Source organism: Phyllobates terribilis, unplaced genomic scaffold, assembly GCF_046119375.1.
Source record: "Phyllobates terribilis strain yellow unplaced genomic scaffold, ASM4611937v1 Scaffold_5__5_contigs__length_657084704, whole genome shotgun sequence".
NCBI lineage: Eukaryota > Metazoa > Chordata > Amphibia > Anura > Dendrobatidae > Phyllobates > Phyllobates terribilis.
Genome location: NW_027362765.1, coordinates 43,294,910 through 43,320,132, shown reverse-complemented (window position 1 = coordinate 43,320,132; position 25,223 = coordinate 43,294,910). Strand labels below are relative to the sequence as shown.

At 46.5% G+C, this 25,223-nt stretch overlaps 1 protein-coding gene and 1 pseudogene across 1 annotated transcript in view; both read right to left on the bottom strand.

Annotated features, from left to right (window-relative positions):
* LOC141270660 (uncharacterized) overlaps positions 1–25,223 on the bottom strand; it is a 741,199-nt gene that overhangs the window by 599,377 nt on the left and 116,599 nt on the right. The window lies entirely within an intron of this gene.
* On the bottom strand, positions 935–16,694 carry LOC141270682 (uncharacterized; annotated as a pseudogene).

The window sequence follows — 25,223 nt, the reverse complement described above, 5'->3', positions numbered from 1 at the left end:
AATTCTTGAGTTTCCCATAGACTTACATTGGGCTTGTTGCTCGGGTCGAGCACCCGAGCATTCCAATTTGCTCAACCCGAGCAAGGAGCACCCAAGCATTTTAGTGCTCGCTTATCACTACTAAAGACTATCAGACTTTTCCAGCACGGAGCATCAGTGCCATCGATCTTATTGTTGTGTTTTATTATTGATTTGCTTGCTGTGTTTTATTAGTGATTTGTTTGCTCGTCAGTTCAGCCTCAGGAATCAATGCTTCCATTCAATGACCGTATCTCAGGGGCCTCAAGCCATTGTTTTCTCAGTCACTAGGCCCATTGTGGCTGAGTGGATGGGGAAAGTAGTTCCAGTGGAGCCGTCACCACAGGGGGTCTCACATGCAGACCCAGATGATGAGTTTGGCCTGAGAAACATGCCTCCACTAATGCACACTTAGCTTTGAGGGGACTGATCCCAGTGAAGGAGAAAAAGAAGACAGTGAGGTGTTGATGAAATTATGTCGAAGGGATAGGATCTAGTCTGAGGACCTAAACCATGGATGGATTGATGGCATATGGAGAAGAGATCGGCTACTGACTGGGCTGGATAAACGTGCTACAGTTGGGATCTGTTGTCTGGATTTGATAAACTATCTTTAAGGACTGGTGCTATTTGATACCTGTGCTTCTATCATTTTATATTTTGTCTGAAGGAGCATGAACTGTGACTGCAGACTATACTGGCTGGAGATATGAAATCTGTGAGCCAACCAAAAGTTGGGAGACAGTGAGTATCACCTGATACAAAGCCAGTGGAACTACTGATCCCAGGTTGGGAACTTGAGGACTGAGAGAACTGTATTTTGGCCATTTACCTGGAGTTGTTGTAAAACCTTAATGTGATTAATAATATATTGTTGCATCATTAACCTGCCTAGGTGATTATTTACAACCCACAACCTCAGATCTTCACAAACTCCCCAATCAGTTTATAGGTGCTTTATTTCCATTGTTTGCTTTTTGATAACAGATGTTTATTGGTAATTGCTTACATTTATTAGTCATCATTTAGTGTTTTAAATAGTTTTCCATTTCTCTTGTATGACGACATGTGAATTTACAATGACTGAAACTTGTACAATTTGCTGTCTACCTACCCGTGTGATTTCTCTAAGAAGAAAAATTAAACATGTAAGAAAATTTTCCCCACATTCTGAAAATGAAAATTACTTCTCCCCTGTCTGACATCTCTGATGTGTAACTAGATTTGATGTGTTTGTAAAACATTTCCCACATCCTGATCAGAAAAATGGCTTCTCCCCTGTGTCAATTCTCGTATGTCCAGTAATAGTTGTTTTCTGCTGAAAACATTTTCCACATTCTGAACATCAAAATTGTTTTTCCCCTATGTGAACTGTCTTATGTTTAGCAAGATTAGGTTTGGTAGAAAAGCATTTCCCACATTCTAAACAAGAAAATGGCTTCTCCCCTGTGTGAATTTTCATATGTGTAGCAAGATTTCTTTTCCGATTAAAACATTTCCCACATTCTGAACATATAAATGGTTTCTCCCCTGTGTGAATCCTTTCATGCGAGACTAAATCTGATTTGTGATAAAAACATTTCCCACATTCTAAACATGAAAACGGCTTCTCCCCTGTGTGACATCTGTGATGTATAACAAGATGTGATTTCTGTGAAAAACATTTCCCACATTCTAAGCATGAAAAAGGCTTCTCTCCTGTGTGATATCTGTGATGTATAACAAGATGTGATTTCTGTGTAAAACTTTTCCCACATTCTGAACATGAAAATGGCTTTTCCCCTGTGTGAATTCTCTGGTGTATAACAAAATGTTTTTTTTTTCTAAAACATTTCCCACATTCAGAACATGAATATAGCTTCTTTCTTGTATGTGCTCTTTGATGTTCACCATCCCTTTTGTTATATTTATTTTTCTTAAAAAGGACTGGAGGTATGTCTGGTATAATGGGATGCTCTTCAAAGGTATCAGGTGTGATACTAGAGTCCTTTGCGTTAAAATCCGATAACATGAGGTATTTCTCTGAGGCCATGGTCCAGTTATCTGCCAAAAAAATTAAATGTTTATTTATTGTTCAATATGAATTGAATCATTATTAAAAATTGATCTTGGCTTGCTCTTGAACAGCTCCTGCCTCATCCCATGATTAGACTTCCAGTTGCCTCACTTCTCTGCATGACCTGGATTATTTTTTAACTTCATAGACTGTAAAATGCCAGTCGGCGACTAATTGCTGGTTGATCGCAGAAGTTAGCAAGTGATGCCATAGCAGCGATACGCTTGGAGTCTCTAGCCATTAATCCTTCTAGCTGGCACTACGGGACCTATAATATGTACCCTCCATTGATGGCCTCTTAATCCGGTCCCTATAACAAACTTAATTTGTGCAATCCTTTATTCCACATACTCCAACGGTCATATATTAATTGTTATACTTGGTTATTTTGGTAGACACCACTATTAGCGCTTTCTGGTGTTCTTTATATTTATATTTTTTCTTATTTAATTGTGATATTACATCTATTTTTCATTTACCGTACGTTTATAATTACTTTACTTATGCATGATTATGGCTGTTGGAGTTGGTATTTTCGTGTTTTCTGGATATTTTTTTTACACATTTGGACATTGAATTGGCTTTGGTATGGTACACTGTGAGGTTGTTATTAAATGGATCTACAGGTACATCTCACTAAATTAGAATATCATCAAAAAGTTAATTTATTTCAGTTCTTCAATACAAAAAGTGAACTCATATTATATAGAGTCATTACAAACAGAGTGATCAATTTCAAGTGTTTATTTCTGTTAATGTTGATGATTATGACTTACAGCAAATGAAAACACAAAAGTCATATCTCAGTAAATTAGAATACTTTTTAACAACAACAGCTTGAAAAATGATTTTAAAATCCGAAATGTTGGCCTACTGAAATGTACGGTATGTTCAGTAAATGCACTCAATACTTGGTCGGGGCTCCTTTTGCATCAATTACTGCATCAATGCGGCGTGGCATGGAGGCGATCAGCCTGTGGCACTGCTGAGGTGTTATGGAAGCCCAGGTTGCTTTGATAGCAGCTTTCAGCTTGTCTGCATTGTTGGGTCTGGTGTCTCTCATCTTCCTCTTGACAATGCCCCATAGATTCTCTATAGGGTTAAGGTTTGCTGGCCAATCAAGCACAGTGATACTGTTGTTTTAAAACCAGGTATTGGTACTTTTGGCAGTGTGGACAGGTGCCAAGTCCTGCTGGAGAATGAAATTTCCATCTCCAAAAAGCTTGTCGGCAGAGGGAAGCATGAAGTGCTCTAAAATTTCCTGGTAGATGGCTGCGCTGACTTTGGTCTTGATAAAACACAGTGGACCTACACCAGCAGATGACATGGCTCCCCAAACCATCACTGATTATGGAAACTTCACACAAGACCTCAAGCAGCTTGGATTGTGGCCTCTCCACTCTTCCTCCAGAGTCTGGGACCTTGATTTCCAAATGAAAATTGGAACTCTGGGACCTTGATTTCCAAATGAAAATTGGAACTCTGGGACCTTGTGGAGTGTGTCAATGACTGCCTTCTGGACATCTGTCAAGTCAGCAGTCTTCCCCATGATTGTGGAGCCTACTGAAACAGACTAAGGGACCTTTTTAAACGCTTAGGAAGCCTTTGCAGATGTTTTTTGTTAATTATTCTAATTTACTGAGATAATGACTTTTGTGTTTTCATTGGCTGTAAGTAGTGATGAGCGAGTATGTTTTGTTAACCCTTTCGCCGAGTATACTCGGCCGAGCACCAAGTATTTATAGCGTACTTGGGCTTTAAGTTTTCGTCGCTCCGTGAACATGATTTGCAACTGTTTGACAGATTTAATACATGTGAGGAATGCTGGAAAAACAGGCATTCCTCACATGTATTAAATCTGTCAAACAGTCGCAAACCATGTTCACGGAGCGACCAAAACATAAAGCCCGAGCACACTATAAATACTCGGTGCTCGGCCGAGTATACTCGGCGAAAGGGTTAACAAAACATACTCGCTCATCACTAGCTGTAAGCCATAATCATCAACAGTAACAGAAATAAACACTTGAAATAGATCACTCTGTTTGTAATGACTCTATATAATATATGAGTTTCACTTTTTGTATTGAAGAACTGAAATAAATTAACTTTTTGGTGATATTCTAATTTAGTGAGATACACCTGTATATCTGACTGTACTTATTTATTCCATCTAGGGATCCTTTAGTGCCTATGCTGCTATATTAGTATGAATTTGATTTTATTTCTTCAATCCTGAGGGATCTAATAGTACCTATTATTCTATATATGCATTATTGTCACATATCATATCTATGTATATATTAAATGTGTTAATTAGTGATTAGTAATTAGTGATGAGCGAATATGCTCGCCACTGCTCGGTACTCGTCCGAGCATCACAATGCTCGACAAGCTCGGCGCTCTGTGAGTATTTCCGGGTTGCTCGGGGGGGAACTTGAGTCCCCTCACTGCATGTTTGGCGCTCTTTAGAGAGCCAATGAACACGCAGGGATTGCTTGCCACGCACTGTAATGCCATAGCCATGTTGGTTGTGGGCATTACAGTGATTGGCTGGCTGCACAGCATCATCATGTCTATATAAGACCTGAAGTCGATATGCTTGTCACAGTCTACCCTGGAAACAGGCAGAGTAGGAAGAGGTGCTGCTGAGTCAGTGAGAGATTTGCTTGTTTATAGTTAGTGTAGGTATTCCACAACATTATATATATATATATATATATATATATATATATATATATATATATATATATATATATATATATATATATATATATATATATACATACACGGCTCAAAAAAATAAAGGGAACACTTAAACAACAGAATATAACTCCAAGTAAATCAAACTTCTGTGAAATCAAACTGTCCACTTAGGAAGCAACACTGATTGACAATCAATTTCACATGCTGTTGTGCAAATGGAATAGACAATAGATGGAAATTATTGGCAATTATCAAGACACCCTCAATAAAGGAGTGGTTCTGCAGGTGGGGACCACAGACCACATCTCAGTACCAATGCTTTCTGGCTGATGTTTTGGTCACTTTTGAATGTTGGTTGTGCTTTCACACTCGTGGTAGCATGAGATGGACTCTACAACCCACAGAAGTTGCTCAGGTAGTGCAGCTCATCCAGGATGGCACATCAATGCGAGCTGTGGCAAGAAGGTTTGCTGTCTCTGTCAGCGTAGTGTCCAAAGGCTGGAGGCGCTACCAGGAGACAGGCCAGTACACAAGGAGACGTGAAGGAGGCCGTAGGAGGGCAACAACCCAGCAGCAGGACCGCTACCTCCGCCTTTGTGCAAGGAGGAACAGGAGGAGCACTGCCAGAGCCCTGCAAAATAACCTCCAGTAGGCCACAAATGTGCATGTGTCTGCACAAACGGTTAGAAACTGACTCCATGAGGGTGGTATGAGGGCCCGACGTCCACAGATGGGGGTTGTGCTCACAGCCCAACACCGTGCAGGACGCTTGGCATTTGCCACAGAACACCAGGATTGGCAAAGTCGCCACTGGCGTCCTGTGCTCTTCACAGATGAAGCAGGTTCACACTGAGCACATGTGACAGATGTGACAGAGTCTGGAGATGCCGTGGACAGCAATCTGCTGCCTGCAACATCCTTCAGCATGACCAGTTTGGCAGTGGGTCAGTAATGGTGTGGGGTGGCATTTCTTTGTAGGGCCGCACAGCCCTCCATGTGCTCGCCAGAGGTAGCCTGACTGCCATTAGATACCGAGATGAGATCCTCAGACCCCTTGTGAGACCATATGCTGGTGTGGTTGGCCCAGGGTTCCTCCTAATGCAGGACAATGCCAGACCTCATGTGGCTGGAGTGTGTCAGCAGTTCCTGCAAGATGAAGGCATTGAAGCTATGGACTGGCCCACCCGTTCCCCAGACCTGAATCCGATTGAGCACATCTGGGACATCATGTCTTGCTCCATCCACCAACGTCACGTTGCACCACAGACTGTCCAGGAGTTGGCGGATGCTTTAGTCCAGATCTGGGAGGAGATCCCACAGGAGACCATCCGCAACCTCATCAGTAGCATGCCCAGGCGTTGTAGGGAGGTCATACAGGCACGTGGAGGCCACTCACAATACTGAGCCTCATTTTGACTTGTTTTAAGGACATTACATCAAAGTTGGATCAGCCTATAGTGTGTTTTTCCACTTTAATTTTGGGGGTGACTCCAAATCCAGGCCTAAATTGGTTAATAAATTTGATTTCCATTGATGATTTTTGTGTGATTTTTTTGTCAGCACATTCAACTTTGTACAGAACTAAGTATTCAATGAGAATATTTCATTCATTTTCTGAGCAGTGTATGTATATATAAATATATATATATATATATATATATTGTAGTGCCGGCGTCCCTGCCCTCTGCTAGGCAGGGACGCTGCTCCCCTCACCGCTCTGCTCCGTGCCCGGCATCCTCCCCCCGCTCTGCTGTCAGCGCGCGCTCCGTCCCGGCGTCCTCCTCCTGCTCTGCTCTCAGCGCGCGCTCCTTCCCGGCCCCTGTGCTTAGGGCGCGCGCGCGCGCGCTCCCCTCCTCTTAAAGGGGCCGCGCGCGCCGCCCTAAAGAGTCCCCGGCCAATGGCCGGAGGACTTCATCATATATAAGGCACCTCCTCCAAAATGGAGGTGCCCGAGCAATGTTGTTTGCACCTGTGTCTCACCTGTGCTTCAGCCCTCAGGTCCCGTTGCCAGTTTCCTGCCAGTTTCCTGCCAGTTACCTGCCAGTTACCTGCCTGATTCCTGCCTGAATACTTGTTACCTGTCTGCCAGTCTGAGGTCCGACGGTCTGCCTTACTACTCCTGTCAGTCTGTCTAAAGGACCAGCCTGCCCGCTCACCTGGGAGCGCATATCAGCTACCTGCCTGCTTGCCTGAGGTCCGACGGTCTGCCTTACTACTCCGGTCAGTCTGTCTATGGACCAGCTTGCCCGCTCACCTGGGAGCGCTTCTCCGTTATCTGCCTGCTTGCCAGCCCGGAGGCTCCGTTGTCACATGCTGTGACCACCAGCTATTCCAGAGACTCTTGCCCGCTCACCTGGGAGCGCTTCTCCGTTACCTACCTGCCTGCCAGCCCGGAGGTTCCGCCGTCACGTGCCGTGACCACCTGCTATTCCAGAGACTCTCGCTTGCTCACCTGGGAGCACACATCTACCATCTGCCTGCTAGCCTACCCGGAGGCTCTGCCATCACAGGTCGTACCTACCCCTTACCCAGAGACTGCCCTGATCACTTGCCGTAACTCCCTGTCCGTTCACCCAGAGACTGCCACCCGCTCCCTTACAAGGGCCGCCCCCTTGTATAGTAGCTCAGAGGTTCCGCCTCCCGGACCCGTTACAGTTTGCTCGGGCCATGGAACCCGGTGGCACCCAAGCTCCCTCGCTCACGGACCTGTGTCATGAACTGTCCCGTCAAAGGTCCCAACAGGAGTCCATCCTGGGTCACCTGCGGAATGTCAATACTCGCCTGGACACTCTGACTGCACCACCTGCAGCCACTGCCAGTACCATGACTCGCAACCCAGCAGCTCCGCTACCCACTAATACCATGGTAACCTATCCCGGTCCCCGGCTGTCTGCACCTCCTCGCTTCGGAGGCGACTCCGTCCAGGCTCGGGGCTTCATAAATCAGTGCACCCTGCACTTTGAACTTTTGTCCCATCAGTTTAATTCCGACCGGGTCAAAATTGCCTTTATCATGTCCCATCTCACCGGGGAGGCCCTGGCCTGGCTAAATCCTCTATGGGAGAGAGGAGACCCCCTGGTGTCCAACTTGCCTGCTTTTCTCTCGGCTTTCCGGAAAGTCTTCGACGAACCCGGACGGAGGACCTCATCCGCATCCTCTCTGCTACGCCTCCGTCAGGAGGGTCTCACCGTGGGCCAATATGCCATACGGTTCCGCACCCTTGCCTCGGAGCTGGCCTGGGATAACGACGCTCTGGTATCCGTCTTCTGGGAGGGTCTGTCCGGTCGTATTAAAGATGAACTTGCTGGTCGGGACATTCCTACCTCTCTCGATGATCTAATAACCCTTGCCACCCGGATTGACCTACGGTTCCAGGAGCGTACCAAAGAGGTCACTCGTGAGAGAAGGATTCCACGTTTAGCTCCTACTTTCCAGAAACCCGTCATTCCCTCCATCTCTCCCCAGGTACACTCTCCTGAGCCTATGCAGGTCGACCAGACCAAGATGGTCAAAACCCGTCAGGACTCACGCCGTGCCGAGGGGAGCTGCTTCTACTGTGGCAGTAAGGAGCACCGGATCCGTGCCTGCCCGGAGAGGTCGGGAAACGCCTGTGTCTAGGTTCGCTCAGAGAGGTCCACCTAGACAAGAATAAATCCTCTCCATCCCTGCTGTTGTCAGTTTCGATCATCTACGGGGAGAACCGTTATTTCGAACTAGCCCAACTTGACTCTGGAGCAGCCGGGAACCTTATTTCACAGTCCCTGGTTGAGAAATACCGCATCCCCACCAAACCTCTGGCTGTACCCTTGTCTGTCGCTGCCGTGGATGGGGGCCTCTTACCTCGCCCCATTCAACTCATCACCGAATTCATTACCCTGCAGGTGGGAATGCTGCATTCTGAAAGTATCTCCTTTCATGTTCTGCCTGGACTCTCTCACGCCCTCTTGCTAGGTCTGCCCTGGCTCCAGAGACATGCACCCGTGCTAGACTGGCAAACCGGAGAGGTCCTTCGCTGGGGACAAGACTGTCATAAAACCTGCCTGGTTCCCGTCCATCCCGTCCGTCCCTCTCCTACCCCAGCTAATCTACCTGGACTTCCGATTCCTTATTGGTCTTATGCAGATGTCTTTAATAAAAAGGAGGCAGAGACATTACCACCACATAGACCATACGACTGTCCCATCGATCTGCTACCCGGTACTACTCCTCCCCGTGGGCGTATCTATCCTTTATCCGCTGCTGAGACCCGGTCAATGTCCGAATATATTGAGGAGAATCTGGCCAGAGGATTCATCCGGAAATCTACCTCCCCGGCGGGAGCAGGCTTCTTTTTCGTCAAAAAGAAGGACGGCTCTCTCCGTCCCTGTATAGACTATAGAGGCCTAAACCTGATCACGGTGAAGAATAAGTACCCCCTTCCGCTCATTCCAGAATTATTTGATCGTCTGAGGGGGGCTAGGATCTTCACCAAACTGGACCTTCGTGGGGCGTACAACCTGGTTCGTATTCGTCAGGGGGATGAATGGAAGACGGCATTCAACACCCGGGACGGCCACTATGAATACCTGGTAATGCCCTTTGGTCTCTGTAACGCTCCTGCCGTCTTTCAAGAGTTGGTCAATGACATCTTCCGGGACCTTCTCTACTCTTGCGTAGTGGTGTACCTGGACGACATCTTGGTCTTCTCTCCGGATCTCCAGACTCACCGGAGGGACGTTCGTCAGGTCCTGCTCAGGCTAAGGCAGAACCATCTCTACGCTAAATTTGAGAAGTGCCTCTTTGAGCAGACCTCGCTTCCGTTTCTGGGCTACATTATCTCTCAGACCGGCCTACAAATGGATCCTGAGAAACTGTCTGCCATCGAGAAATGGCCCCGACCGGAGGGGTTGAAGGCCATTCAGCGATTCCTGGGCTTCGCCAACTACTACCGCCTCTTCATACCACACTTCTCTTCCCGGACGGCCCCAATTTCTGCGCTCACCCGTAAAGGTACTAATCCCAAAGAGTGGCCACCCGAAGCAGAGGAGGCCTTTCTTTCCCTTAAACAGGCCTTCTCTTCCGCCCCGGTGCTGCATCGCCCAGATGGCAACAAGCAGTTCTTCCTGGAAGTTGACGCCTCCTCCTCTGGAGCCGGAGCGGTACTTACTCAAAAATCATCTTCCGGGAGGATGGTAACTTGTGGCTTCTTCTCTAAACTCTTCTCCTCCTCTGAGCGCAACTATTCCATAGGAGACCGAGAGTTATTGGCCATCAAACTGGCATTGGAGGAGTGGCGTTACCTGCTCGAGGGGGCTCTTCACCCGGTAATAATTTACACTGACCACAAGAACTTGGCTTACCTCCAGCATGCCCAGAGACTTAACCCGCGCCAAGCCCGGTGGTCCTTGTTTTTTGCTCGTTTTGATTTTGTCCTTCATTTTCGCCCGGCTGACAAAAACGTCAAGGCGGACGCCTTGTCTCGATCCTTTCTGGTGTCTGATCTCGAGGAGGATCCGAAACATATCATCGATCCCGCCAGAGTAATGCAGGTGGCTCCCGTGAGTCTAAATCGTCTTCCTCCTGGTAAGACGTTCGTACCAGTACCTGATCGGGAGAAGATCCTACACTGGGGTCATTCGTCTAAACTAGCTGGCCACGCCGGTCAGAAAAAGACCCTCCAGCTTATTACCCGGCACTACTGGTGGCCTAACCTGCACAAGGATGTAATAGACTTTGTTTCTGCCTGTGTGTCCTGCGCCCGCAACAAAGTTCCGAGACACCTGCCGGCCGGCCGCCTCCTACCTCTGCCAGTACCTGCTGCCCCCTGGCAGCATATAGCGATGGACTTCATTACTGATCTGCCCGTCTCTGCCGGTTGTACGGTCATTTGGGTGGTCGCTGACCGCTTCTCCAAGATGGCTCACTTCATTCCACTGCCAGGTCTTCCGTCTGCACCCGAGCTGGCTAAAGACTTTATCCGCCACATCTTCCGTCTTCATGGCCTGCCCCGTCACATCGTGTCGGATCGTGGGGTACAGTTCACTTCCCGTTTCTGGAGAGCCACTTGTAAATTGCTGGACGTCACCCTGGACTTCTCCTCCGCTTACCACCCACAGTCTAATGGTCAAGTGGAGCGGATCAATCAGAACCTGACCAGTTACCTTCGGCACTTCGTTAATGCCCACCATTCTGACTGGGTGGATCTCCTGCCATGGGCCGAATTCTCGTACAACAATCACGAGAGCGAGTCTTCCTCCAAATCCCCGTTTTTTGTAGTCTACGGTCAGCATCCTCGGATCCCGTTTCCCGTCTCCACCTCGGCGGACAATCCGGCTGCGGAATCTCTTGTTAACAAATTTTCCTCCATATGGGAGAGTACCCGGTCCGCACTCCTTCTGTCATCCGAGCGTATGAAAAGACACGCTGACAAAAAACGTCTGGACCCTCCTCAATTCCGCCCTGGGGATAAAGTCTGGCTCTCGTCCAAATATGTCCGGCTCAAGATCCCTTCCTATAAGTTAGGGCCTCGGTTCATCGGCCCACTGGAGGTCATCAGTCAGATCAACCCGGTGGCCTATAAATTGAAACTCCCGGCCAACTTACGGATCCCTAACTCCTTCCATGTGTCTCTCCTCAAACCTGTGGTGCTTAACTCTTTTTCCAAGTCTACAGGTACGCCTCCTGCTCCGGTTTCTGCTGAGGACGAGTTTGAGGTAGAGAACATTCTTGCCACCAAAAGGGTAAGAGGAAAGACCTTTTTCCTGGTAGATTGGAAGGGGTTTGGTCCTGAGGAGAGAACGTGGGAGCCCCGGGAGAACATCCATGCCCCTCTCATCCTAGCTAAATTTCTGTCTGGCCTAAAAAAGGGGGGGCCTAAAGGGGGGGGTACTGTAGTGCCGGCGTCCCTGCCCTCTGCTAGGCAGGGACGCTGCTCCCCTCACCGCTCTGCTCCGTGCCCGGCATCCTCCCCCCGCTCTGCTGTCAGCGCGCGCTCCGTCCCGGCGTCCTCCTCCTGCTCTGCTCTCCTAAAGAGTCCCCGGCCAATGGCCGGAGGACTTCATCATATATAAGGCACCTCCTCCAAAATGGAGGTGCCCGAGCAATGTTGTTTGCACCTGTGCTTCAGCCCTCAGGTCCCGTTGCCAGTTTCCTGCCAGTTTCCTGCCAGTTTCCTACCAGTTACCTGCCAGTTACCTGCCTGATTCCTGCCTGAATACTTGTTACCTGTCTGCCAGTCTGAGGTCCGACGGTCTGCCTTACTACTCCTGTCAGTCTGTCTAAAGGACCAGCCTGCCCGCTCACCTGGGAGCGCATATCAGCTACCTGCCTGCTTGCCTGAGGTCCGACGGTCTGCCTTACTACTCCGGTCAGTCTGTCTATGGACCAGCTTGCCCGCTCACCTGGGAGCACTTCTCCGTTATCTGCCTGCTTGCCAGCCCGGAGGCTCCGTTGTCACGTGCTGTGACCACCAGCTATTCCAGAGACTCTTGCCCGCTCACCTGGGAGCGCTTCTCCGTTACCTACCTGCCTGCCAGCCCGGAGGTTCCGCCGTCACGTGCCGTGACCACCTGCTATTCCAGAGACTCTCGCTTGCTCACCTGGGAGCACACATCTACCATCTGCCTGCTAGCCTACCCGGAGGCTCTGCCATCACAGGTCGTACCTACCCCTTACCCAGAGACTGCCCTGATCACTTGCCGTAACTCCCTGTCCGTTCACCCAGAGACTGCCACCCGCTCCCTTACAAGGGCCGCCCCCTTGTATAGTAGCTCAGAGGTTCCGCCTCCCGGACCCGTTACATATATATATATATATATATATATATATATATATATATATATATATATATATATCTTCATCTGAACTAACAGTCCTTCTGAGGTTCTGAGGACTAATCCAACTGCATATATTCAGTGGTGATAGCAGGAGTTAGGCAGGCAGTGTATGTAGCAGACTGCAGTGCATTAAGTGCAAGAGGGTCCACTGAATGTTCTGTCTGCTGATATTTGTAGACATAGCCCCAGGTAACAGGGTCCAGGGATTTTTTTTTTATTTTAATCCTGGTTATTTGCTTAAAAACCAAGGCAGGCAGGGTATGCGACAGACTGCAGTGCATGATACAGCACAAGAGTGTCCATTGCATATTCAACTTTTGACTGATCCTGCTGTGACAAATATTTGTAGACATAGCCCCAGGTAACAGGGTCCAGGGAAATTTTTTTTTTATCTTAATCCTGGTTATTTGCTTAAAAAGCAATCCAGAGTACACCATTTTTCTGCCCTATTAGCTTGTTAGCACTGCAGAATACAGCCAGATCTTTTCCATATTACAGCGATAAAAATCCAGAAATTTGAATTGAACGTGGAAAAAATAGGCCTCCTTTTCCATTTTGTTGCAGTGTGTCAGTCAAGCTATTCACACTAGGTCTCTGTGAAGAATAGTATTAGTAAACTACAGGCCTGCTTTAAAAAACTGTAGTTCTCTGTCAGACGTATCGCATCTAACTGCGTTCCAAAATCAGCCATTTCTAGTGAATGCGGAAAATATTTTCCTCCATTTAAAATGGGCAAGGTGCGTGGCAAGGGATAGAGAAGTGGACCTTTGACTCGGTAAAAACTCTTATTGTAGCTCTTATTCATTCTTGTCTGGACTACTGCAACTCTCTATTAATCGGTCTCCCTCTTACTAAACTCTCCCATCTCCAATCCATCTTGAATGCTGCAGCCAGGATCATATTCCTCGCCAACCGCTACACTGATGCCTCTTCCCTGTGCCAGTCATTGCACTGGTTGCCCATCCAATACAGAGTTCAATATAAACTTATCACTCTTACCCACAAAGCTCTGCACGATTCAGCACCACTCTACATCTCCTCCCTCATCTCAGTCTACCACCCTTCCCGTGCCCTCCGTTCTGCTAATGACTTAAAACTAAAACCCTCCATAATCCGAACCTCCCACTCCCGTCTCCAGGATTTCACGCATGCTGCGCCAATTCTTTGGAATGCACTACCCAGGACAATTCGATTAATCCCCAATACCCACAGTTTTAAGCGTGCCCTAAAAACCTATTTCTTTAGACTGGTCTATCACCTTAACACACTTATCGAACTGTCCCAGTTTGGCACATACGAAAATTTTTCTTCAACATCAAGTTCATACCTTCCATGCACTGAATAGCCTCTGTCTATGCTGTACACATTTTGGCTGGTGACCAGTTCATGTAGTGTTTTGTACTTATTCTATTTAGCATATTATGGCTGTATTATACAATATTTGTACATTTTACCTTGTGTCCCCTCTATTTCCTCATAGACTGTAAGCTTGCGAGCAGGGCCTTCACTCCTTTTAATAACTGAGTTATGCTTATTCTGTAATGTCTTTTTGTCTATTCAAGCCCCCCTAAAATTGTAAAGTGCTGTGGAATATGTTTGGCGCTATAAAAAAAAAAAAAAAATATTAATATTATTATTAAGTGGACGTGATATGGTGATGGTGCATGCAGAGGCCGAGGCCGTGAGCAAGCTGAAATTGTGCTTCAACAAACACCCACATCTTGTTGCTCCATCTTCCCGTCCCAATTACTAGAGGACCGCACAACACCACTATTGAACACAGAGCAGTGTCAAAAGGTTGTTTTTTGGGTAGCAAATAATGCTTCCAGTCACTTTGCCACCACCACCCTTTCTTCCACACGGTCAAGTTTCAGTAGCCGTGAGTCCGGACCACATATTCCTCACCCTGATCCTCTTTCCTCCCACCATGCCAAGTGCCTGGAGACAACTGATCCCACACTTGGACACTCCGAAGAGATGTTCACTTTTCCATTTGTAGATTCGGGCCTCTCGCCCGGCCAGCTTCAAGCGAGTCAAGAGGAGAACGCGTGTAGTGATGCCAAAATATTTGAGCAGCCACGGTCACATGAAGGCAACGGTGGGAAAGTGCAATTACTGTCGCAAGAGGTGGATGATGATGAGACACAATTGCCAGAAAGTCAGGAGGAGGACCAGTGTGCGGAAGTGGAAAACAAGGTGGTGGATGATATAATAACTGACCCAACCTGTCAGGGGGACATACAGAGCGAGGACAGCAGCACACAGGGGGAGGGAGGCGTAGCACCACAACAGGCAGGAAAAAGCAGTGTGGTGGACACAGACACAAGGCGAGAAAGCGTTTCCCATAACGGCAGCACGACGGAAGTTGCCAGTACAACTGTTAGGTCTTCCCGAGTCTGCTTGTTTTTTAAAGACTCTGCCGATAACCCCAAAAAGGTCATTTGCACCAACTGCCAGGCCAGCATCAACAGGGGTAGCAAAACTAGCAGCCTGACCACCACCAGCATGACCAGGCACATGACAGCAAAGCACCCGACTAAGTGGGTCGAACCCCAGGGTCCAGAAACAGTGTCTGCGGGTGACACCACCGCTTCTTCCACTGATGTGTATGCATGCCATTCCCCTGTCCATGGTGCATACGAAGATGCCTCCTGCCCTGCACGTGTCGTTGCACACTCTCAACTAGCATCAGCAAGCACTTCCACGTCCTTGTCCCAGCGCAGCGTTCAGTTGTCCCTACCCCAGTCCTTGGAACGCAAGCGGAAATACGCAGCCAACGCTCCACAGGTCACACTACTAAATTCACACATTTAGTGAATGCTTTCCCTCAAAATGTTGCCTTTTAGGCTCGTGGAGACGGAGGCTTTCTGCAACTGAAGGCGGCGGCCGTCCCTCAGTACTCGGTCACCAGCCGCCACTATTTCTCCCGGTGTGCCGTCCGAGCATTACACAAGCATGTGTCCCACAACATTAGCCGTGGCCTCAACAACGCAGTTACTGGGAAAGTCCACCTAACCACGGACACATGGACAAGTGCTTGTGGGCAGGTACGGTACATCTCGCTAATAGCACACTGGGTTAATATAGTGGAAGCCGGGACCCAGTCAACCTTGGGATGGAATATGTCCCCCCCTATGCTGAGGATTGCGAGCCCTGGGTCAATCAGGGTTGCCCCCACATTCTACAGCTCCTGCACCTCTTCCTCCTCTTCAGCCTCCATCTCCATCAGTCAGAAGCTGGAAGCACTGCAGCACTGCCTCGGTCAAGAGTCAACAGGATATGCTGAAGCTAATATGCTTAGGTGACAAACCGCACAACGCTGAAGAGTTGCGGACAGCTCTGAAAAAGCAGGAAGATCTGTGGCTGACACCGCCGACCCTACAGCCGGGCATGGTCGTGTGTGTGGCCGGAACCTGGTGGTGGCTCTGAGGTAAGGCGAGCTTACACACATACCATGCCTGGCCCATGTGCTTAACCTCATAGTTCAGCGGTTTCTCAAAACCTGCCTAGATCTGCTTGCCAAAGTACGCCACATGTGTGCCCATTTTAGAAAGTCAGCTACAGCTTCCGTCGTCCTTGCTGTGCTTCAGTAGCATTTGCAGCTTCCAGTTCACCGACTGGTGTGCGATGTCCCCACGCATTGGAACGCTACAATGCGGATGTTGGGAAGGATTTGTGAGCATAAAACATATAAAACATATAATACTGGGGAAAAAACAAGACTGAGCACAAGACCTTCACAGCCGTCTACACATCATAGGGGAGATCTCATGACACCTTCTCTCCATCTACCTGATGATCCCGAGGAACATAGGGATTTTCTTGTTTCCAGTCCTGTGGAAGAAGAGGGTGGGGACATCTCTCTGGTGTTGTCCTCTTACTGGATACAACTGGAGGAAACACATAAAGGGACTGAATTAATTTTTTACACATTGATAATTAAAGGCCGTGTGTATGTAGTCCTGTCTATTACCTGGTGGCGTGAGTGGCTGAGGAGGAACCTCCATCATGATGTCGTTGTACAGATCTTTGTGTCCTTCTAAATACTCCCACTCTTCCTTGGACAAATAGACGGTAACATCCTGACACCTTATAGGAACCTGAGACATACAATGATACTGTTATACCCTGATCCCTTCATAGCATTACTGTATAATGCCCATCATTCCCAGCAGTGTCACCTCTCCAGTCAGCAGCTCAATCATCCTGTAGGTGAGTTCAAGGATCTTCTGGTCATTGATGTCCTCATGTTTCAGGGGATGAGGTGGGGGCCCCGTGATTGGGCTCAGGGTTCTTCCCCATCCCTCAGACACAGAGTCCTTACAGTGCTCACTAGAGGTCTTCTTCACTACTGTGTAATCCTGGTTATTGAGAGACACATTAATAAATCTCACTACAGACATTTCCAGAGCCCTCACCTCTCCAGTTCTGTCCATCTGTTATTCCCATAGATAAGAGTGATGTAATGTGACGTCATCAGAATCTCTCACCTCTCCAGTAAGCTGGAAGAGGATCTCTAGGGTGAGGTTTAATATCCTCTCCGCCATTTTGTCCCTGTCCCTTTCCATCCTTGACGAGTCAATCAGGAAAATTCTCTTATATAGAAGGTCTCCACTGAGAGTTTCCGATATTGTAGGAACCTGAATGGGAAGAAGATGAGCCGATGTAACATCATAAAGAATCTATTCAATATGTTATGACAAAATCTTCTCCACGTCACATCTTCATGGTGATAGCGTTTAGGTCACATGATCTCCATAAACCATCATGTAACAGAACAGTTACATCACAGACATACTGACATCTATAGGCTGATTATAATGAGGGCAATCTGGGCTAAAAGCCTGGGGCTCCAGGGGGCCCAAGGCCAGATTGCCCTTATTATAATGTGTGCACCGCCGATGCGGACTGGGGCAGGGGTGGGCCGCTCCACCAGCAGCTGTACAGGGCCTCTGTTTCTTCTTTGGCCCGGCCAAACTTGCTTGTGTGCTGGCCCGGCCACGTCACAGCTAGAAGACACAGCCCTATGCGCGGCCGTGTCTGCTAACGTTACGTCACGCAGTGCGCCCACAAGTACTGCTACTTACCACCAGAGAGGAGCTGGACGTCGGGAGCCGAGCAGGGGGATGGTGAGTGACGTGTGTGTGTGTGTGTGTGTAACACACAGTGTGTCTGTGTGTATATGTATGATTGTGTTTATCTATGTAAGTGTGATATGTGTTTATATGTATTTTTTTTGTTTTGAATATGTTTATGAGTGCATGTATGTGTCTTTGTATATGTCTGTATATGTTTGTGTGTGTGCACATTTCTGTGATCTGTATATGTGCAAGTCTACATGTGTATACGTGACTGCATGTGTGTATCTGAATGTGCATGACTGCGTGTGCGTGTACTGTATCTGGGGAGCTACGTGCGGCCTCCTGCTGTATCTGGGGAGCTACGTGCGGCCTCCTGCTGTATCTGGGGAGCTACGTGCGGCCTCCTGCTGTTTCTGGGGAGCTACGTGCGGCCTCCTGCTGTATCTGGAGAGCTACGTGCAGCCTCCTGCTGTATCTGGGGAGCTACGTGCGGCCTCCTGCTGTATCTGGGGAGCTACGTGCGGCCTACTGCTGTATCTGAGGAGCTACGTGCGGCCTCCTGCTGTATCTGTGGAGCTACGTGCGGCCTCATGCTGTACCTGGGGAGCGACGTGCGGCCTCATGCTGTATCTGAGGAGTGCCGTGCAGCTTCATGCTGGACGTGGGGAGCGCCGTGCGGCCTCATACTGGACATGGGGAGCGCAGTGCGGCCTCATACTGGACATGGGGAGCGCCGTGCGGCCTCATACTGGACATGGGGAGCGCCGTGTGGCCTCATACTGGACATGGGGAGCACCGTGCGTCATCATACTGGACATGGGGAGCGCCGTGCGGACTCATACTGGACATGGGGAGTGCCGTGCGGCTTCATACTGGACATGGGGAGCGCCGTGCAGCTTCATACTAGATATGGGGAGTTACGTGCGGCCTCATACTGTATATAGCTGGCTACATGTGGCCTCATACTGTATATAGATGGCTATATGGGTGCTTATACTGTATATAGGGAGCTATATGGGGCTTATACTGTATATAGGGGGATTATGTGGGAGCTCATATTGTATGTAGGGTCCCACACTGTATATAGGGTGATGTCAGCATACTTCTCTTAAACAGTTTTTATTAGATGTTTTTATATACAGTACAGACCAAAAGTTTGGACACACCTTCTCATTTAAAGATTTTTCTTTATTTTCATGACTATGAAAATTGTACATTCACACTGAAGGCATCAAAACTATGAATTAACACATGTGGAATTATATACTTAACAAAAAAGTGTGAAACAACTGAAAGTATGTCTTATATTCTAGGTTCTTCAAAGTAGCCACCTTTTGCTTTGATGTCTGCTTTGCACACTCTTGGCATTCTCTTGATGAGCTTCAAGAGGTAGTCACCGGAAATGGTTTTCACATCACAAGTGTGCCATGTCAGGCTTAATAAGTGGGATTTCTTGCCTTATAAATGGGGTTGGGACCATCAGTTGTGTTGTGCAGAAGTCTGGTGGATACACAGCTGATAGTCCTACTGAATAGACTGTGGCCATCATTACTTTAAGAAATGAAGGTCAGTCAGTCCAAAAAATTGGGAAAACTTTGAAAGTGTCCCCAAGTGCAGTTGCAAAAGCCATGACCTGGCCTCCACAGTCACCAGACCTGAACCCAATCGAGATGGTTTGGGGTGAGCTGGACCGCAGAGTGAAGGCAAAAGGGCCAACAAGTGCTAAGCATCTCTGGAAACTCCCTCAAGATTGTTGGAAGACCATTTCCGGTGACTACCTCTTGAAGCTCATCAAGAGAATGGCAAGAGTGTGCAAAGCAGTCATCAAAGCAAAAGGTGGCTACTTTGAAGAACCTACAGTGGTGGCCAAAAGTATTGGTACCCCTGCAATTCTGTCAGATAATACTCAGTTTCTTCCTGAAAATGTTTGCAATCACAAATTCTTTGGTATTATTATCTTCATTTAATTTGTCTTCAATGAAAAAACACTAAAAGAATTGTCCTAAAGCCAAATTGGATACAATTCCACACCAAACCTAAAAAAGGGGGTGGACAAAAGTATTGGCACTGTTTGAAAAATCATGTGATGCTTCTCTAATTCGTGTAATTAACAGCACCTGTAACTTACCTGTGGCACCTAACAGGTGTTGGCAATAACTAAATCACACTAAAACCTAAAACGTTTTGGAAGAATTTTCTCTGGTCAGATGAGACAAAAGTAGAGCTTTTTGGGAAAAAGCATCAACATAGAGTGTACAGGAAAAAAAAAGAGGCATTCAAAGAAAAGAACACAGTCCCTACAGTCAAACATGGCGGAGGTTCCCTAATGTTTTGGGGTTGCATTGCTGCCTCTGGCACTGGACTGCTTGACCGTGTGCATGGCATTATGAAGTCTGAAGACTACCAACAAATTTTGCAGCATTATGTAGGGCCCAGTGTGAGAAAGCTGGGTCTCCCTCAGAGGTCATGGGTCTTCCAGCTGGACAATGACTCAAAACACACTTCCAAAAGCACTATAAAATGGTTTGAGAGAAAGCACTGGAGACTTCTAAGGTGGCCAGCAATGAGTCCAGACCTGAATCCCATAGAACACCTGTGGAGAGATCTCAAAATGGCAGTTTGGAGAAGGCACCCTTCAAATATCAGGGACCTGGAGCAGTTTGCCCAAAAAAAATGGTCTACAATTCCAGCAGAGCATTGTAAGAAACTCATTGATGGTTACCGGAAGCGGTTCGCAGTTATTTTGGCTAAAGGTTGTGCAACCAAGTATTAGGCTGAGGGTGCCAATACTTTTGTCTGGCCCATTTTTGGAGTTTTGTGTGAAATGATCAATGATTTGATTTTTGCTTCATTCTCTTTTGTGTTTTTTCCTTGCAAGCAAATTAAATGAAGATAATAATACCAAAGAATTTGTGATTGCAATCATTTTCAGGAAGAAACTGAGTATTATCTGACAGAATTGCAGGGGTGCCAATACTTTTGGCCACCACTGTAGAATATAAGACTTATTTTCAGTTGTTTCACACTTTTTTGTTAAGTATATAATTCCACATGTGTTAATTCATAGTTTTGATGCCTTCAGTGTGAATGTACAATTTTCATAGTCAAGAAAATACAGAAAAATCTTTAAATGAGGTGTGTCCAAACTTTTGGTCTGTACTGTATAACATACAAAAAAATAACAAGTGTCCATGCAGGGACAAGGAAAAGCAAAAATAGCAAAACAGTCAAATAGAACAGTAAGACAATCAAGTAAAACATAACCGCCTTCATGAGTCAAATTCACTCAAAAACCATTGATTGATTGTCCAGAACGTTGCCATAATGCTGTCTTGAGTGTTATATTCCTTATTATCATAAACATCCGAGAAACAAATTAAAATGGAAAGAAAAAAGAAGAAAAGAGTGTAGAGTAGATAATAGAAAATAAGGAAAAAATGGATAAGAGGAGATAGGGGTGGTCTGGTAAAGAGGGTGGAAGAGGAAAAAAAAAGGGGGAGAGGGGGTAACTGAGGGGTGAAGTATGAGGAGAGTTGAGTCTCTCCCGCTTGTGTTAACCTCCTCTTTGTTCTACCTTACACTGCTAATTTGTCTCCGAGAGTGTTAGGAATTCCGGCGATTTGCGAAACATAATCCATTCCTGCCATGTTTTGTAAAATGTATAGTCACGCTGTGTTGTAACGGTGGATAGCTTCTCCATCCTACATAAGAAATCCATTTCAACTATCCAATCTCCGATATCGGGGGCTGTATTAGAATGATAGTGTGAGTGGCCGTTATGCAATGTTTTAGAAGTCCTATCTTGATGTTGCTAAAGGAGCCTTCAATCATTGACTGTAGGCCCAGTTGTGGGTTACTTTGAATGATGTCACCAGAAACCTTTGAATATATGTCAAAGACTTTATTCCAAAGTCTTTTAATTGGTGGACAATCCCACCAGATGTTGAGCAGGTACCCTCAGATGCCTTGCATCTCCAGCAGAGGTCAGATACCAGTGGGTATATCTTATGAAGGTGTGCTGGATATCTGTACCACCTAGTTAAAAGTTTGTTTCCTGGGCCCTACAAGCCAGGGGAAGCCTGTGTGCACAGAAAAAAGCTCTTTTCCATTGCTCAGGAGAAAACTCTAGCCCAATCTCCCGTTCGCAATCCAAGGCAAACCATGGTTTATTCTCAGCTCTCTTGGACATAAGAATTGAGTATACCTGTGACACTGAGTGTGCAGGGCTCGTCTCTTGCATCAATGATTCCAATGGCATCAGATCTGTTTCATGTATTGAAGCCAGCTGGTGGGACGACATGAAGGAACGTAGCTGCAAATACGCAAACCATGATATATGGAGTTCTGGAAATTCCTCCTTCAGTTCTGCCTGTGATTGCTGTCTTTCTAACATTCTAGTGACGTGCATCATTCAGAGTTTAGGTGTGTCGGACCACACCAAAAACGACCCTACTCCAACACCCGGGGGGAACTCGGGATTGTCAAACACTGGGGTCATGGTACCAGGGCTATTTGAGAAACTTTGTGTCAAAATAAAAGAGTCCCATATTTTCAGTAAATCCCATGTCAGAAAAGGTAGGGATTTGGTCAAATTACAATGTGTTTTAGGAATCCAAAGTAATGAAGTCAGTGCCTGTGGTGAAAGAGACCTCTCTATCGAGACCCAATGTTTTCCTCCCTGATCATGGAACCAGTCCAAGGCCCGTATCACTATGGCTGCCCGATGGTAGTTTCTCAAATTCGGCATCCCGTACCGCCATCCGATTTGAGTTTGCGAAGCAGTGAGCAAGCAAGTCGAGGTCTCTTCAGTCCCCATATGAACTTACTACAGACTGTATCTAGATGGTTAAACAAATTTCCTGTGAGTATCACCGGGACTGCCTGGAACAGGTACAACAGTCTGGTGAGAATATCCATTTTAATGACATTTATTCTACCAAACCAGGACAACCTAGCTCTCTCATATTTTTGAAGATCGACTGTAATACGTGTTAAAAGATGGGTGAAGTTGGCCTGATATAATTGGGAAGTCTCTGATGTCAACTGTACCCCCAGATATTGCATTGATGTGGAACGCCACCGAAAGGGAAATGAATTTTGTAGCACCACCTTCTCCTGACTCGGCACCGTAATATTAAGTATCTCAGACTTAGATGGATTTATTTTAAAATTACTTACTCTGCTATACTTATCAAATTCCTTCATGACCACGGGTAGTGAAAGTCTCAGGTTTGTGATATACAACAATAAGTCATCTGCATATAAGGAGAGTTTATGTATTCTAGGCCCAACCTGTATACCAGTGATATTGGGGTTGTTTCTAAGGGCTACTGCTTTATGCTCCATCACTATAATATACAGCAGTGGTGATAGTGGGCAGCCCTTTCTTGTTCCATTTGATATCTTAAAAGAATCTGAAAAGATACCTTTCCATTTTACTCTAGCTGTGGGGTTATGATATAGAGCCATTATCTTCTCCTGTAGGTTAGGTTCCATATTGATCTGACGGCGTGCACTATATAGAAAGGACCATTTCACCCGGTAAAATGCCTTTTCAGCATCAACTGATAGAATACGTGTGGATGATTTTGTCGTTTTACTGTTGGACATAAGTAAAAGTGTTTTAACAGTATTGTCCCTCGCCTCCATCCGTGGGACAAACCCTACCTGATCATTATGAATTAGGTCTGGTAGCTAGGTGGCCAATCTTGTTGCTATAATTTTGGAGTATAATTTTACATCGAGGTTGATTAGTGAGATTGGCCTGTAACTGGGGCATAATTTAGGGTCCTTCCCGGCTTTAGGATTGAGTGAAATATGGGCCTCCAGAGTCTGATCAGGAAATGGATTCGCTGAGGAAACACGTTTGTCAAAAAGGACGTTAATTGGGGGGCTAGTAATTTATAAAATGTGGCTGTGTAACCATCTGGGCCAGGACTTTTATTAGTTGGGGACATTTTGATTGCTCGCGTAAGCTCCTCCTCACTGAAAGGCAAGTCCAGGGTCTCCCTGAGGGCAGCCGATAACGAGGGAGGGACAGTCTCTCTGATATATTGATCTATTTTTGTCTGTTCACGTGTGGTGCACATGTCTGCATAGCGGCCCGTGATGTTATAGAGCGCTTCATAATAGTCTCTGACTAACTTAGCAATCTGACCTGATTCATTTACCTCTACCCCTTAGGTATTGCGAATAGAGGGTATAAAAGTATTGGGGTTTCTTGGGTGGATTCTTCTAGCCAATGGGCCCCCACACTTGTCAGCAAACTCATAAAAGAAACCCTGCAATCTTTCCCTGTATTTGGTAAAACCTTGATCTATTAATTTTCTTCAAGTCCTCTCTTGCCTTTTTTAGCTTGATAAGGGTTGCACTAGCTAGATCACGTTTATGTTCCTGTTCCAGGGTGTGTATCTGCGCAAGCAGCTCCTTCATTAGGAAGTCTTCTCCCTTTTAACCCTCCCATACTAAAATCCCCCTAATTACACATTTTAGGGCTTCCCACTGTGTGGGCAACGGAGTAGCGTCTCCCTCATGATTTACTAAAAATTCTTGGGTGGTGGTTTTAATTGTGTTCATTGTGTCAGGGTCCTGAAGAAGGTTCGGATTTAGGCGCTACTGCCTAGATCTGTGGTTCAAATTGGGGGGCTGGAATGAGAAAAAGATGGGAGCGTGGTCTGACCATGCCATTATCCCTATGGATGCTGTGGGATTCCAGCTAAGAAAGTGATGTGAGACCAGAAAATGGTCTATCATACTATAGAAGTTGTGGAGGTAGGAGAAGTATATATAGTCTCTGTCCCCCGGGTATAGGATGCGCCAGATATCTACTATCTGTAGTCTGTGCAAGTCAGCTTTCAGCGCAGTTAAGAGTGAGGGAGGAATGGAAGACTTACCCGAGGAAGAATCGAGTGTCTTGTTCATTATCAGATTCAAGTCACCTCCTATTATCAGTTGGCCCTCTGCGAAGTCCTCCAGCTTTCTCAGATATCGTCGGCATGCCCTGATCTGGCCTTTATTAGGAAGGTAGAGATTAGCCAAAGTATATAATTGATTTGATATATAGAGTTTCAGGAAAACTACCTTCCCCCACAAGCAAAAACTGAAGGTTCTAATGAATAGCTACACTGACTCCCCCGGAACTGGACTCAGGATTAGTGCTGTGAAACCAATGTCAGCATACTTAATGGTACTCAATATTAAGTCATACAATTAATATAAACAAATAATTATAATTAATATGTTATTAATATTGAACAGAATTAATTTCAGCCTATTAGTTTGGCCTCCACAACAGTCACGGTCTCTCATGTGGCCTCATGGGAAAATTAATCTCCCTCCCCTGCTCTATTTTGTATAGCCCTGTGTTATGCATAATACTGTACACAATGAGAAAATTTGCGCGACGCTATCTCTAACTTTTTCCATTTACAGATCTGCACCAGAGCACATGTACATTACTCACATAAACTATCACATGATTTATCAAAGGGAATCATGTGACATGTGATACATCAGGTACCGGGAGGAGGCCCACATCTTCTAAACTGC